The sequence below is a fragment of the Hesperophylax consimilis genome, chromosome 3, assembly GCF_061612785.1.
Source record: "Hesperophylax consimilis isolate HC1 chromosome 3, BYU_Hcon_1.0, whole genome shotgun sequence".
In the NCBI taxonomy this organism is placed as follows: domain Eukaryota; kingdom Metazoa; phylum Arthropoda; class Insecta; order Trichoptera; family Limnephilidae; genus Hesperophylax; species Hesperophylax consimilis.
In genome coordinates, this window is record NC_142838.1 from 44,102,792 (window position 1) to 44,121,430 (window position 18,639).

Consider the following 18,639-nt stretch of genomic DNA (forward strand, 5'->3'; position numbering starts at 1 on the left):
TCTTCAAAAATTATATGTGTTGGATAATCTCTTGGTTTTCTCAACATAATTTTTATAATTAGACGTTGTACAATTTCAACAGGGAGTAGATTTGTTTTGTATGTAGCTCCCCAGCTGATTACAGCGTATTGGAGATTTGATTTTACTAAAGCGTGGTAGACTGAATTTCCAATGAGAGAAAATTTCGATTTTTCAAAAATATACAAATTAATTTTCTTATTTTGTTGATGGTTTGATTGATTTGATCTTTCCAGTTTAGATTTTTGTCTATTATTACGATTTGTAATTTTAGTTTTAGATTTTTCTCTATGCGTGGATAAAATATTTTCAAAGTTCTTTGAACATATCTCAATCTCTTCACAATTGATTACAGGCTGCCAATTTTCAGTTTTCAAGTTGTCAATTAATCTGCAGATTTAATTTGGTATAAGATTTGTTCACTAACAAGTTTTTAGCCTGTGTTTTTTTTTCATCCTCATACAGAAATATACACGTGTGATCGTCGGTTATATTATTTTTCCAGACAACGGTTTTTATTTTATGGAGATCTTTTATGTTAATATTTGTCCAAAAAAGATCTTTACCATATGGTTTATGACCTTGAATTACCCGCGTATTTTCATTTATACATGATTTAAAATTGTTTTCTGACATACAGTTTTAATAATCATGTTTAAGAATATTATCTATATTTTTGTTTATGTTGATATTGAAATCCCCGGTGATTTAGCAAGTTTTCTTTTTGAATGTTGATATTATTTGTCGTATTTGTTCGATAAATAATTTGGCATTGGATCCATGAGTTCTATAGATTGCTATTAAATAATAATTCATTTTATTGTAGTTGAGTTGAATTTCTATGCAGTTAGTTGAATCTACACTGTGTTCTAATATTGATACAATTTTTTTATATTTGTTATTAATGAATATTGTGATACCACTTTTTTTATTGATGTTTGTGTTTGTTTGTATGTAAGTGTAATCATATAAGTTATAATGCGGAGAGTCACTATTTTTATATGTTTCACTATAATGCCCGGCTCTACTTGTAGATTATTTAAATTGAGAATAAATTATTCTATATATTTTTGAAGGTTCCGTATATTAAGATGAACTACTTCTATACGGCAGAAATCGTTGATCTGATCAGATCTGATCAGTGATGATTTCGTTGCACTCTTTTGCACTTAGACTCTTGAATTCGTCCATTTTGCTGTACATATTATATTGTAGATGGGTATAGAAACGATGCTTTGTTTACACTATTTCATGTTGCAGGTCATTGTGATTTTTTATTTCAATTATGCGTGAGTCTACAGATTTACGAGCTAGTAATTTTTCGTTTTTGAACCAGATGATTTTGAAAATTTTCTCCTTTGTCCATATTTTTGTATTTCATAAAAGATTTGAAATTTAAAGGCAAATATACACGAAGTTAACTATTATTTCTGCTGTGTTATTTTATTACATTAATTTTGTGAGGCTAAAGGTAGTAGGGAGGGGAAGAAGAAGGTGAAGAGTCTGGTCAAGTACCTGGCTATTCAGATCTGGCCACCAAACACGCCTATAGCTATTTCCAGGGCGATAATGAAAGTAACTACCATCCAATTTATTTCAGAACTAAGTTCGGTGAGGGTGGAGACTATGGAGGCGAGCACCAGCGACTACCTCAGCACATCCCGTCTTTTATTATTTATTTATTATTATTACACGCCCTAATGGGCTTTTACACACTACAAAGTTTAATAGTAGAGTATCACAGTTATTATAGATTCTACAAAATTAAAACAATAATGGAAACATAATACAACGAAAAAAGAAAAAATATTAAATGTTACAACAAAAGCATATAATAAAATAAGATACATTAGTAAAAATGATAAGAAGTCTCACATAAATAGATATTCAAAATAAAAATAAAAACAAAAATATATATATTGCGGGAATTATAGATGTCTTCTGTTGGATACAAGGCACCCGCCTCAGTTGTCCACTACAAGCCTCAAAGCCAACAAGTTCTTGTTCCTGCCGCAGTGAACGAGTTAGCCCCTAAGATCTCTAAGGACTACAATCCCGCTGATCTGCAATCCAGCTGCGCTCACCCTGCCACAAGGTCAATAAATTACATTCTCTAAATCATTCTCATTACCACCGCAATAAACAGACACATATAAACAGGTAGGTACCATAATTTTCCAAATTGTCAATAAGAAAATCCAAATAGCCCCGAGGATTTCACATTCGGAAAGGAATCTTTACGGAACCAAAGTCAAAGTTAACCATCTCGTCAAACTTAGCAATGTAATCAAAGTGTCTAATGGTTTACTTGAATTGTAAAGTGGAAGCATCACCTTTTCTGAAACGTAAATGGAACGCAAAACTTGAAAATTATTTTTGAAATTTGATGAATTAATTTACTGACAGACGAAATGCCAACCGGTCTCTACCCATAGGTGAAAGAGATAAATGTTCCTTGGCACTATACAAAAAAGAGTTTACAATAACACGATATATTTTTTTTTTATTTATTGCACAACAGATAGATTATCCAATTACTGTACAATTCTCAATTTGAAAATCTTAACACCTATGAAGATTATTATTATACAAAAAAAAACTTTAGGCTATTTAAAGAAGAATTATATATATCTAGTGCTTCTGAGATTTCATTCAATAGCACCATTCCTCTTGTCATGCTATGTTGTGCTAGAATATCTGTTCTGCCGTATGGTATTTTGAATAAGTCGTGTCGATGACTACGGCTGAAGTTTTCGGGCACGTATAAACCATAGCATTCCAAGAGGAACGGGCTATCAATATAGTTATGGATTATGTTAAAACTAAGTATTGCAAGATTTGCATGACGTCTAGTTTCCAAGCTAAATCTATTTGTTGCCTCAAGTAAGTCCACATGGTGCATAAACCTTGGATAAGTTCCACGCATCCGCATATAGACATACCTGAGGAATTTTTTCTGGATTTGTTCCAGCATATTAATATACTTAGTTTGGTGCGGAGTCCACACACCACTAGCATACTCCAGCTTACTTCGTATGACGCCATCAAACATGGCTATCATTGCATCTGGGTCATGAAATTGTTTACATGTTCTGGTGATAAACCCCAGGAGTTTGTAGCATGCTGTAGTAAGTCGTGATATGTGGTCCGAGAATGTTAGTTTGGGATCAAAGACGATACCGAGATCTTTATAGCCATTGACTCGGCATAATTTTTTCTCTTTAATGGTGTAATCAAAAACTACGGGCTTCTGACAGCGGGTATATGTCATTGTTACGCATTTTTTTATATTAAATTCTAATTTGTTTTTATCTGACCATTCTGCTATAGCATCAAGGTCAGATTGCATTTTTAAGCAGTCTTCGTAAAATATTATTTCCATCAAAAGTTTGAGATCATCCAATATTATTGACTCCAATGGTAAGAGAAATCATTTCATCAACTTATAATCTTGGGAAGTTAAGTGCTCTTGTTTAATTACAAGAAGTCGGGGACGCCGGAGGAAGACATGGCACGATCAAGTGAATCAGATACTCGAGTCGGGCCATGTCAAGAGTCAGAATAATAGAAGAGTATGTATGAGACGATGTATGAATGTGAATGAAGCAATAAGTGTGTGCCAGGATCGAGTTGTTTCCTCTCTGACTACTCCTGCGGGGAAACGGCGTGGTGGTTAGTTAGTTAATTAGCACTTTTTCCTTGTTTTCATTATGTGCAAAGCTTTATCACTGACACAATATTGTTAAAGAAGGCCGACGTAAGGGGGAAAGAAAAATATTCAGAAAAAAATAATAACATGCATATAAATAGGAAAGCATCCAGCGGTTGTCAGTAGATGGTGACAGTGCGACTAGTTAGTTAGTTAGTTAGTGCGACTGATACAAGTACGAACTTTACATAACATTGCTTTAAGATATAGGAAGTGATTTCACGAGTAAATCTTATAACATGCATATAAATAGGAAAGCATCCAGCGGTTGTCAGTAGATGGTAACAGTGCGACTAGTTAGTTAGTTAGTTAGTGCGACTGATACAAGTATGAATTTACATAACATTGCTTTAAGATATAGGAAGTGATTTTACGAGTAAATCTTATAAAATGCATATAAATAGGAAAGCATCCAGCGGTTGTCAGTAGATGGTGACAGTGCGACTAGTTAGTTAGTTAGTTAGTTAGTGCGACTGATACAAGTATGAATTTACATAGCATTGCTTTAAGATAATAAAAATAACAAAAAATAATAAACAAAAGATAATAAATAACAAAAAATAATACACTCGAACAACTATTTGTACAAATTGATACCACTGTAGAAAAGATAATAATTGCAACTTTATACACACCGCCACTATCTGATGCCGGAAACTATCGAAGCCACAGCGAAGACGTTGAAAATCTACTCTACAAATACCCTAACTCTAAAATTATTATTCTCGGGGATTACAACCTCCCTAACCTAAAATGGAAAACAAGTGATAGTGGTTTCATTGTTAATGAAAGTCAAAATGATTGTGCACGTGAGATATTAGATATGACAAATTTTTTAAATCTTTTACAACATAACTTTATATACAACATAAATGATCGCTTACTAGATCTAGCAATATCAAATTATCCTAAATTGTTCATTGAGAAATGTAATGATCCTCTGATACCTGTTGATAATCATCACCCCCCTCTTTATATTAAGTTAAATATATGTGGCGTCGAGCCGAAACCCGTTGAAAAAACTCTCAACTACAAAAAAGCAGATTTTGAATCTATAAATTCTCATCTTTCGCATGTTGACTGGTCTTTTTTGTCTGACGTTAATACCGACGATTCCTTAGAAAATCTATATTCAATATTCTCCACCACTATCAAATCATATGTACCACTATTTACTCCTAAAAAACATACATATCCAACTTACTTCTCATCAGAACTAATAGCCTCACTACAAAAAAAAAAATACTTCATAAAAAATTCAAAAAAACTCTGAAGAAAATCGACTATACAAATTTCAGTGAAAGTAGGAAAAAATGCAAAGATCTCTCTAAAATCTGTTATAAAACAAATATAAATTCTATCGAGAACACAGCCTTAAACTCGAACAATCTCTGGAAATTTATTAAAAAAATAAACAACGACAGCACAGACTATCCTCCAGAAATGCACATGGACGACAAATACGCCAACAATACGCAAGACATTGTAAATCTTTTTTCTGATTTCTTTAAAAATGTTTATGATGATGAAACACTAGAAGAAAATATTCCTTCATACACATTCAAAAAAACCACACATTTAACAGACTGCTACATCACCGAAGAATCTTGCAAAAAAAAATTAAGTTCCTTAGACATAAACAAGTCTGCAGGCCCGGACTCCATCCCGCCAATTTTTCTAAAACAGTGCTCCTCCGTATTGTCTAAACCACTAACCATTTTATTTAACCACCTACTTTCCTCTGGATATTTTCCCATCTACTGGAAATCCAGCTATATTATTCCAATATTTAAAAAAGGTGACGAGACTGACATTTCAAACTATCGACCAATATGCGTACAATCTGTATTACCCAAAATCTTTGAATCTTTAGTTTTGGAAGAAATATATCCCACACTAACAAAGTTAATAAATGACAAACAGCATGGCTTCATTAGAGGTAGATCAACTACAACAAATTTACTACTGTTTCAAAACTATATATTGGAGTCTTTTTCTATAAATAAACAAGTTGACTGTATATATACTGATTTTTCGAAAGCCTTTGATAAAGTGTCTCACAAAGTACTGATCCAAAAACTTCATGCTATAGGAAACAGAGCAAATATGTTAAGCTGGTTAAGTAGCTACATATCTGGTAGAACTTTACTTGTTAAAATAAAATCTTTTTTATCTAAATCATTTTTGGCCACTAGTGGCGTACCGCAAGGTAGTCATCTTGGCCCAATTTTATTTATTGTTTTTATAAATGACATAGTCAACTGCTTTAAAAATGTCAATGTAGTGCTATTCGCCGACGATATTAAATTATATAAAGAAATAACTTCCTTAAACGACTGTCAAGTTCTTCAATCTAATATAGACATGCTAAATAACTGGTGTTCACAAAACAATTTATATTTAAATGTAGAAAAATGCAAAATTTTGACCTTTTCCAGAAAAAAAACATCACAATTTTTTGGCTATTCAATAAATAAAACAAATTTGGAAAGAGTAAAGGAATTGCGAGATCTTGGCATAATAATGGATGAGAAACTAGACTTTACGGCCCACATTCAACAAACTGTGATTAAGGGTATGAAAGCATTAGGTTTTATATTAAGAACAATTCAAAACTTTGAATCTTTACAAATCATAAAACTATTGTACATATCCCTTGTTAGAAGCCTGATAGAACATAACTCCATAGTTTGGTCGCCCTTCTACAATGTACATATTCATAATGTTGAAAGAATTCAAAGAAAATTTCTACGCTTCGTCAATTTTAAACTTAAAATCCCTTTAGAACACATAAATTACCAGTCATTATTGAATCATTTAAATATTCCGACATTAGAAAACAGAAGAAAAATAAACGACCTAACCTTTTTATTAAAATTATTGAACTCTAAATTCGATTTTTTTATTTTATTTTTTTTTTTACTTTATTTATTTTCATTTCTTTACACATATTATACATATTAATAGATAGTATAAAATAACATAATATATAATACCAAATAGTTTACAAAAGAAATGAAAACCCACTAAGGCACTGACTGCCTGAGTGTGGGTAATATAAAACGATTACTATATTTCAAGTACCTAAAGTATAATATACATTAGTAGAAAAAGTTTTTTTTGTTTATAGTTATTATAAAAAGTAAAGAGAAAAACATTATGTACAATAATTTATAAAGTTTCAGCAAGTGAGTTGTAGAAAGGATAAATAAATTTATAGTAAAAGCGTTTCAATATCTGCGTCAATCAGCCATAATTTTACCTCTTTAATATATTCTATCTTTTTATTTATCATTTGAGTTTGTAGTGGTAGGAGGTTAAATGTACGAGGACCAATGAAACTGCTATGCGTCTGCATTAATTTAGTATTGGTTTGGGGGGTGTAAAATATATTATTTGTTCTTTTGCTCATTCTGTTTTCATTTATTTTGAAATTGTTTTTGTTTTTAAATAGATATTTCATAGTTTGTAATATAAATAATTTACAAATGTTAAATAATTTAGATTCCTTGTATAATAGGTCGGTCGAAAATGTTTTATTTTTGTTATATATGACTTTAATTATGTGCTTTTGAATTATTTGTAGAGGCTTAATAAATGTATCAGGTGCACCACCCCATCCTATTATGCCATAAGTGATTGCAGATTGCACCAGGGAGAAGTAGATCATTTTCAATTTTTCAGCGTTTAAAATTTCCTTGAGTCTATAAAATATGTAGGTTAGATATCTTAGTTTTGAAGTGGTTTGATTAATATGAGATTTCCAATTAAGATTAATATCTATTGATACTCCTAAATATTTTATATTTTTGACATTAGCGAGTTCGTTGCACAGGAAGCACATTTCTTGATTGCAAGTTGTATTATGGATTCTAATTTTAAGGTTGTCTTTTGGTTTGTTTTTGATGTTTTTATAAAAAGGTAAGTAAAATGTTTTGCTGTAGTTTAAGACAAGTTTGTTGTATTTTAACCATTTTGAAACAAGTGAAATACATACAGTTGCATTCGAAAAAGTTTCTGTCCAATTATTACCATCCACTATTATTGCCGTGTCATCGGCGTAAGAAACAATTTTACCAGGGATTACAAAATTACATAAATCATTAATATAAATTAAGAATAAAATCGGGCCAAGAACAGTTCCCTGCGGAACTCCGTTTTTTATCTGTGTTTCTGAACTATAATTATTCCCAATTTTTGTTTTTTGTGTTCTGTCTTTAAGATAGTTTGATAGTAATTTTAGTGTGTGTTTTTTGAAGCCCAGTTGAGTTATTTTTTTAATGAGTAAATTATGATTAACGGTGTCGAAAGCTTTTCTTAAATCTAGGAATATGGCAAGACATTTCTTTTTTTTATCGATAGATGTATAAATATTTTTTGTCAATTCATATATGGCATCCTCAGTGCTTAGATCTTTACGAAAGCCGTATTGGTTTTTCGATAGAATTTTATATTTTTCTAAGTGTTCAATGACTCTAAATTTGATGCATTTTTCGAATATTTTTGATAGGTTTGAAACAAGGGATATTGGTCTGTAATTGTCTAATTTATGCGTATCCCCAGATTTATGAATAGGTATTATAGTGGAGATTTTAAACTGTTCTGGAAAATGACCATCTTTGAGGCATATATTAAAGATATGTTGTAATGGCGTTAATACATGTTGTTTTATTTTTTTTAATGTATCACATGATAGGCCATCATTTCCCTTAGAGTTGGATGGTTTTAGGTTATCAATATATTTTTCAATTTCATTAAATGTAATAGGAGAAAAATATTCTATTGAGTTAATTGAATCGTTATTAGAGTCTAATAGAGGAGATGTCTCCATATAATCATGATTAACATTAATGCCGGAAGATTGAAGTACCTCGTCTACTATATTTGTAAAGAAGTTATTAAAACATTCTGCAATGCTCGATTTGTTAGTTATTATTTCATTATTTATTTTAACCTCATTTACAATATTTGAAGACATAATTTTTTTGTTGGCAATTTCATTTATAATATTCCAAGTTTTTTTAGTATTATTTTTAGCATTTTCAATTTGTTCACAATAGTATTTATTTTTGCAGTTTCGTATCAGTCTATTTAGTAAGTTTCGGTACATTAGATATTTTGTTTTCAGGTAAGGCATTGTTCTGAGATTATTATTTTGGCAATCCATTTGATATTTTATCATTTCTCTATATAATTTATCCCTTTGTTTAATTGATATAATTAATCCAACTGTAATCCAAGGTTTAATTTTTTTATATTTTCTGTTAGTGACAACTATTTTACTTTCACTTTTTAGAATATACTCTCTAAGAGTATTATAGAAATTCTCTAATGCTAAATGTGGATTTTCTATTGATATTACATTTTCCCAGTTTTCTGACTGAAGTAAAGAGTTTAGAGTTTTATAATCAATGTCTACTTTTTCTAGAGTTACAGAATTTTGGTTTAGAGGTGTATTTTTGAAATGGTGTCCATAAAAGGTCGGGTAATGATCTGTGATATTAGTTTCAAGAATTGAAGAGATAATATTGGTCGCCTTGTGCGACTTGACAAATATGTGGTCTAAACATGCAGAGTTACTTAAGGTTACTCTAGTTGGTGAGCTAATATATGACGTATATCCAGAGCTTGATAAACAATCTAGATACTCATTTTGACAATTTACATTTATATTGTTATCATTAATATTTATATTAATGTCACCTGTCAAAATGGAAAAAGTAAAATTGTTTCTGTCAAGATTTCTAACAAAAGATTTTAGTTCTTTTACAAATAAAAAATCATTTGATGATGGAGATCTGTATATGGCTAGTACGTGATATTTATAGTTGGTTTGAAAAAATGTTAATTTTATTGCATTGGCTGACTTAAATTCAATAAATTCAGTGGCAACATTTTTCAGAGTATTATGAAAGAAGACAGTGACTCCATCATGACCAGTATGCTTACAGGCAGAGGAAATTGTGGTATATTCTGATATATATCTTATATCTTTCATTTGTGTTTCAGTCAAAACAATTACGCTTGGAGAAAAATCTAGGTTATTAATAAGGATACAGAGCTCATCGAAGTGTTTCCTTAAACTTCTAATATTCATATTTAAAATAGAGAAATTAACATTTTTAAAAAGTAGATTTAGTTCATTTGGGTTTGTACATTTTTGTTGTGAACTCCTGCATTTAATAAATCTACACATACCTACACGAACAACTAGGCAAATATCAACATTTTACATACATACATCTCATTCCAACTATAGTTTTCACTCTCCAATACAACGTTTACACAGTCTTGGTAACAAATACTTAAATAATATAAGTGTATTAGACTTTATTTATTATACTGTTATACTTGGTGGAATTATATATTATTAAAATAGAAAATAAAACATTTTTTAACTTATTTTTACTTGTTTAAGCAAGTGGAAATAAGGTTAAAAATGGTTTATTTTCTATTTTAATAATGTATTAGACAATAATTTGAACTTGGCCAACTTTAAACGGAGTATGTGCGAACTATTTTTACCTAATTTGTAAACTATTGTTATACTTTCTTATTATCATTATGGTTGATTTTGTGGATTTTGGAAGATTTTATATTTTTCATCTCACTTACTCTATCCATACCTATATTTTTAAAATTCTTATATTTTATGTAACATATTTTGTCAACTCTGATATTTTTTTATGTAACCTGTATTTTGCTAACACCGATTTTTTTATTTTTTTTAAATTTTTTATATGTAATCTGTATAACTAAAAAATAAAGATGTACATTATTATAGGTAAAAGCCCTATGGGCGTTTAAATAAATAAATAAATAAAAAAAAATTAGATATAGGAAGTGATTTTACGAGTAAATCTTATAACATGCATATAAATAGGAAAGCGTCCAGCGGTTGTCAGTAGATGGTGACAGTGCGACTAGTTAGTTAGTTAGTTAGTTAGTGCGACTGATACAAGTATGAACTTTACATAACATTGTTTTAAGATATATGGAGTGATTTTAAATGTTATAACGAATTAAACTTTTGCCTAGATTGTATTTTTTGTTATTTTTTAATAAATGAGTCAACCTTTGTCGTTTTGTCCAGTCAATTATAAATTATATTATTATTTTTTTTTTCTTTATGTTCTCAGCATTATTGGGTTGGACTTTAGAATAATAATTCACCTTCTGTGCAAAATATGAATACATTTAAATTCAACATAACCATATTTTTAAAGATAGAATGAGTAGACTCAAAACCATAGATTACTTAATATTTTAATGATACGATTTCTTCTTCCGGACGACATGTTGTAAGTTCTAAGTAAAAGTAGCATAGTTGAAGAGATGAAATTATAACCTCACTTGCACAATGCAAAATCAACACACCATTTTGAATTCACAAATCAGTGCTGTCACTTCAATCTTTAACGGTATCTTCTACGGCCAAACATCAGTTAAATGCAGTACACTTCCTTATTTCTTCAACTCAGTTTGCGAAATGTAACAATGATAGCTATTACGATATTGTGACTAAAAATAAAAATAGAATATATTTATCAAAGACACAAATATACCTACATATCTTTACACGAACCTTATTTACCAAATAAAAAAATTACCATTACAGAACAAAACGTGGTGCAAAGGAAAATCTTAAGGGTTGTGCTGCCGTGGCCGGTGCCTTCGTTACAACTAACGGTGTGGCAACGGTTATAGTACCAAATCCAATTACCGCTGGTGCTCTAGTTATTTCTGGATCAATCGCAGCCGTTTGTGGAATAGTTGCAGCTAGTATCGAAGAGTAAGTACATTATAATTTCTAATAGCCTTACCAATAAACATATTTTAAATTTTATATAATTGATAAACAACTATTAATGAATGTAAAATATTTAAAACACGTCCCGTTTAAAGTCCCTTAACATTTTTTTATATATTATATTTTTTTTAATATTTTAAACCTTAGTACAGGTCGCCACGCTTAATACGAATATATTGTAATTTTCCATGCAAATAGTAATAATGAAGTAAAAATAATTTAATTAATAATTATTATAAATATTAATTACTACAATGATAATTATTAACTATTAATCACTACAATAATAATTATTGTAGTAATTATGTTGAATGCGCCCTTGAGGTGATTTTGCACCAAAACGGCGCTATGCAAATATTTTATGGTGTTTTCAAAAATAAATTTTACAATTATTACAATTCGAGCATTTACACATTGCCATAAATTAAGGGATTCACAATTTAGTAGGCAGGTTTGGGTACCGCCGCATCACACAGCATCCCTAAAGATGATATAGGTTTCGAGGGAAATTATTTTCCTCCATCATCAAAATAAAAATTCAACACACCTTTAAAAAGTGATAATGATGAAAAAAAACTAGGTTTCACGTTACCTATGTAACCCATTTAACCTAGTTTTTTTCATTATATAATGACTTTATATCACTTTTTTAGGAGGAGGTTTTTTTAGTAACTGTCATTTTGATGAGATACCCATTCACCCTTTCTATAATGGTAGGATCACCTGTTTCGGTTCACTACTTATCGATGTTTTTGTAACGTTAAATATTTTAAGTAACTTTTTTTTTAAATTTCAGTACTACTACTCCTATCTCCAAAACGAAGTAAACAATTTCAGGACTACTACTCCTTTCTTCAAAATGAAGTAAACAATTTCAGGACTACTACTCCTTTCTTCAAAATGAAGTAAACAATTTCAGGACTACTACTCATTTCTTCAAAATGAAGTAAACAATTTCAGGACTACTACTCCTTTCTTCAAAATGAAGTAAACAATTTCAGGACTCCTATCTAACAAAATTAAAAAATAAAATAACACGTATTTTTAACTCGTGACACCACTATCTAATAAAAAATGCTAATAACCAAATAAATGCAGTGGATATTACACAAAATCTTTAAGACAATATGACAGAAGACCAGGTAATCCGAAAAAAAATCAACTCATTAAAATTAGAAATCCAAAAACAAGATCAAAATTATTGGAGAAAGAAGAAGCTGATCTCAAACCAAACCGAGATAAAATTATATTACTAGGAGAATCCATATCTCCTTATTTTAGGAACTGCTTTGGAAAGCCAAAAAAGGGGAAGAGAATTAAAATACAAATATTTGGTTAAAAAATCGATCCATTCTAATGAAAAAGGAAGGAAGGAAGGAAAAAGAAAAAGTCAAAATCATCTATTGATTCAATGCCAAACATTACTGTGCACAACTAAAGCAACCTAGGTATAATACATATTAGTGCAGATGAAATAAAATGTTTTTTGATTAAAATAGACTCGAGTAAAGGTCCTGGAACTGATAAAATTCCTCCATTCTTTGTCAGTTGCTGTGCAGATTCTTCATGTTTACCGCTGTTCATTATCTTTAATGCATCTTTAACTACGGGGACTTTTCCTGACTTGTGGAAAGAAGCACATGTGGTACTAGTTTTCAAATCAGGTGACCAATCTTCGATAAAAAGCTACAGACCAATTAGCATACTGTCATGTTTTGCCAAGGTTTTTGAATAGTTGATATACAAAAATTTTTTTTTACATTTTAAGCCTATTCTCTGCACTAGGCAACATGGGTTTGTTCCTCGTAGATCTATCAACTCAAATCTTTTGGAATTTTGTAATAATGTTTGTAATTCTTTTAACGAAATATTACAAGTAGACGCAATTTATACTGATTTCCAAAAAGCTTTTGATAAAGTTAACCATTCCATCTTACTAAAGAAACTAAAACAAATAGGATTACATGGAGACTTATTGCGCTGGATGAAATTATATTTATTTAATAGAACACAACTAGTGCTTATTAACGGATACAAATCATCCCCTATATTTGTATTTTCTGGAGTACCACAGGAGTCAAATCTTGGCCCCCTGCTTTTTCTTATATTCATAAATGACCTTGGCTCGAAATTAAACTGTGATTATGCTTTTTTCGCCGATGATCTTAAAATTTTTCGTAAAACAAGTCTGTTACCGATCATCTAGTGCTTCAAAAGGATTTTGATCACCCGCCATAACACAGGGACATCCCTAGCATGGCGGATGAATGATCAAAAATATGTTTAAATGTTCAACAAGTTCTTATAATAAATAAATAAATAAATATAACTGGTGTACTGTCAATGATATGCACTTAAATGTTAGAAAATGTTACATTTTAAACTTTACTCGAAATAAGGTTATAATTTTTTTCTTATTTCATTAATAAGATTATTCTTAAGAAAGTGTCTTCTATAATCTAGGAATTACACATTAATGACATTAAGTCCAGATCACTTAAAATGATGGGATTTATTCACAGAATATGTAAACCTTTCCAAGATCCTCAATCAATTCTAACCCTTTACTATTCCTTAATTAAAAGTGAACTTGAATATGTAAGTATGAAAATATTATAGAATCGGTTCAACAAAAAATGCTTAGACTATTATCTTTCAAATGTGGACTACATGATCATCTTAGATCATACGACGCACGTCGTGAATACTTTAAGATTAATACACTTAAAATAAGAAGGCAATTGACTGACCTAATATTATGTTTGCATAAAATTATCCACGGCCATCTTGATACCTCATTATGTCAATATTGAAAAAAATGTCCCCAATTCCCATATAGTATTTTTCTCCTGAATATTTTCAAAAATAATATCGCCTATTTTAGCCCTCTAACCCAAAAGTGTCGACTGTATAACAAGATTGAGTGTGCTGAAGTAGATATTTTTGTTGATAATTTATATGAATTCAGAAAAAAACTGCTATTGTTAAATAATATGTTGCATTGATTATATTATGTATTACTTGCGTCTCTTACTTTTCTGTAATATTTGTATTTCATATATATTTTTAATTTAGAGTTTTTATTTTTATTTGTTTTATATTTTAATTTTTATTTACGTATATGAAAATTAATGTGTCTTTGTATGTTAACTGAGTTTTTATAACTGGATTGTTCTCACGTAAGTGAGAGCGTCTGTAAAAACCCAGTATAAATAAATAAATAGTATCATTATTAGAAAAATACAAAATTCTCTACGACAATCAATTCGGTTTCAGAGATAATAGAGGTACGAGTGATGGTGTATTAAAGGCATTGAGCAAAGTTATAAACGCACTGGACTATGGCAACAAAGTTATTGCGGTATTTTTGGACTTATCAAAGACCTTTGATACGGTTTCCCACGAGCTGCTTCTTAAGAAATTATTATTTTTAGGCATTAATTATACAGCAATGGGTTGGTTCAGATCTTACCTTAGTGATAGAACACAGCAAGTAGAAATAAATAAAATGTTAAGAAAGAGTAAAACTCATTTGGAGTCCCACAAGGTATTGTGCTTGGGCCAATATTATTTCTGATTTATATAAACGATTTATTCCTGGTAATCCATTGTTAGTTTTGCAGATGACACTGACTTAATATTTGAGGGTAAAAATTGGAGTGAAACTTTTGAAGAATGTGATACAGGTTTAAGAGTAGTTAAAATTTATCTTAGTAATAATATATATTCTTTAAATACACAAAAAAACCAAGTACACCACTTTTAGCATTTTTTTATAAAAGTCAGCTATCTACCTCTCATAAGCTGATAATTCACAATTGTGTGCAAACGTGTAACTGCAACCTCTTGGAATGTCTAGACAACGTCAAATACCTGGGGGTAAAAATAGATAAATTTCTGAGGTGGAATGATCATTTCGAAATTTTGGTAAATAAAATTAGGAGACTTATATATATTTTTAAAGATATCAGACATGTACTAGAAAAAGGAAAAATCAAAAACAGTTTATTTTGCTATAATTCAGTGTCTACTTTCGATAGCATAATGTGCTGGGGTTCTTGCCTGAAGACTGTAATAGAACCACTTAATATTGCCCAAAAACTGATTCTTAAAGTTATGTACACGAAAAAGTTTAGATATCCTACACAGTTACTTTATAAGGAATGTAATATCATGAATTTAAAACTTCTATTTATCACACAAACGCTGTGCAGATTTTTTAACAATATTAGTTCAACGAAAAGAACGCAGCAAATTCGTACTACAAGAATTGGCTCTGGTCTGAACTTTATGACAATTCATTCTAAATCCTCATTTAGGCAAAGACATTATTTGTACCAGGCTCCACTTCTATTTAATAGACTTCCAGATCACATTAAGTTATCAAATTCCTTGTGTACATTTCAAAATAATGTTAAATTATTATTTGTGCTATCCGAGGATTTTCAACATATTCTTTCATCTTTTTCCTTTTAAATTGTGGCATAATATATTTTATATGTATATTTTTCCACCCTTTTCCTTCTATAATGTAATTTTTTCTTTATCTTTCTTTCTTCTCTCCTTTTTAAAATAATAGTTTTTATATTTTTTCTTGCAATTAAATATCGATCATCCAACATGTTTACTACATTATACCGTAATGAATTGACTGGAATTAGATTAATAGGTACCATGTAGGTACCCAATTTGTAAGAGAGCAATAATATATAATCTTTGTGCTAGGTTAAAAATTCTAACGTAAAAAAGATACAATCTAAAGAAACAATAAATAAAACTACATTATAAAGATTTTTTAAAACTTAACCTTGAGCAATCATACTATCCAATTAAATATTATGGATTTTTATGGCAGTTAGTTCTTGATAAAATGTGATAAGTAGTTAGCTATACACATCTACATTGAAATGTTATATCGCTCAGCACTGTTATCTACTTGCTCTGTACTGAAGGTGATAAGGTTATCGATTAATGTCAAATATAAAACAACAATTAATTTTCAAGAGGATATTGCTCCCAAACAACTTTTTTTTCCCAATTCAGGTTTACTATGATAATTTACTGCAACGGAAAAGGACCAAATGGACTCTTATTTATTATTATTATTATTTGGGTCTTACAGGTCTTTTATTCAATTCAATGTCTAAATCCAAACGTATTCAATGGTTCCGTCAACGATGCCCGCAAAACGCACTTAGCCGCTCCCAACCTGCAAAAATGCAAAGAAAAGTATAAGGGCTTTCCCATAATATGTTCTTACTTGCTAGTTGCGAGTGGCTCAGGGCGTTGTGCGGAAGTCATGTGGACGGAACCAACTAGTTTCGTCAATCCATAATCGTTGAATAGAAAGAAAAATATAAAATACGACATTTAATAAATTACTAAAAGTCGGTAAGTAGACCCTTTGGACGAGCTACATCTTTTGACATAAATGGAAAAGTGAAAACTTGTATCAAATTTAATCAATATTTTTTTTAATTGTATCGTAGTTTTTGCCTTCTGAATATTATTTTTTTATAAAGCCCACAAGATTCCCAACCACTTCCAAGCATCTGGATCCAGTGAGACTATGGTATTCCCAATATTGCGAATAATGGGAATTGTTGTGAGGCTGGAGATAGCGGGAAAGGTAGTGGTGGTGGAAAGCGGATGGAGATGCAGTAGAGGAAGGTAAGGAAGTACCTGGCTATACAGGTCTGGTCTCCAAACACGGCTGAAGCCATTTCTAGCAACGTTTCATGAATGTAATAAAGTCTGAAGTCATTGTGTTTGGAAAAGAGAGTACAGTCACAGTGCTCTCTTTTCCATATAAATATAATATATTCTTGTGTATTTTTTGGAAACCGTTAGTATCTATTATAGAAAAATCTTCAAAATATCTTATTATTTTATTTGAATATATTTTTCAAGAATTTTTTCTAGTGATGGTAAGATACTAATTGGTCTGTAGTTACCCAATACAGTGTGGTCACCTCCCTTAAATATAGGTCTTATAAAACTACATTTTAAGTCATCAGGAAGTTTTGCTTGAAATAAGATTCTGTTTATAAAATGGGTTATAATTGGACCTAAGATTAAAATATGCTTTTTAAAATCTTTCATCCTGATATTATCAATTCCCGGAGAAGAACTTTTCATTTGTCTAATAATACTTTCTATATCCGCCGCTGTTGCCCTCGGTAGGTACATGCTTTGAGGCATCTTTTCTGGTTCAAATTCAATTGTCTTATGGTTGCACTTATGTAACATATTGTAAACACTTTCAGAGAAATAATCAACAAAAATGAAACACTCTTTTGTTCGATCTTTCATCAGATATTTAGAAACATTTTCATCACTGTCATTTTTACACTTAGTTTCTAAAATTTTATTACACTCCTCCAACGTTTTTTTTGGGTCATGAAAATTGTTTTTGAATTTATCATTATAGTAAAAAGTTTTTATTTTGACTAATAATTTATTTAATACACTTCTAAAACATCTATAATCTTTCTCATAATATTTGTTTGTTGGAGCATTTTTCCAACGTTTATATAAGTTATCTCTTCTTTTAATTTTACATAAAATATCAGAAGATATTTAATCGTTTTTCGCATAAAGCCGGGTTTTGAATTTTCTACTTGTAACAATTGTGCTATTTTTATACAAATCATCAAAATAATTCTGAAATTTTGAATAAACAGTACAACAGTCATTTTCTTCTAGAAGTGATTTCCAATCATAATTTTGGATATTATTGTCGATATGTCTCTGCGAAAGAATCGTTATATTTTCAGTTTTGTTCAAGTTTACTTGTTCTATAGAAGCTATCTGAACATTAATAGTAGTAGTGTGGTGATCTGCAATGTTATAATCACATACACATGAGGAGATTGAACTCACACCTGCAAAAGCTCCAGCGAATTGTCTTCCGCTAATCCTTACAAAAAATGATCGATACACGAGCTATTACACTAGATATTTTCATAAGTTATTTCTATTTAATAAGTTTAAATTTATGTCACCAAAATATATGACACTTTCATTTGGGCAATATTATTTTTAAACACAGAAGATATTTCAGACAAAAATGCTTGTTTATTGAGATTCGGAGGTCGGTATA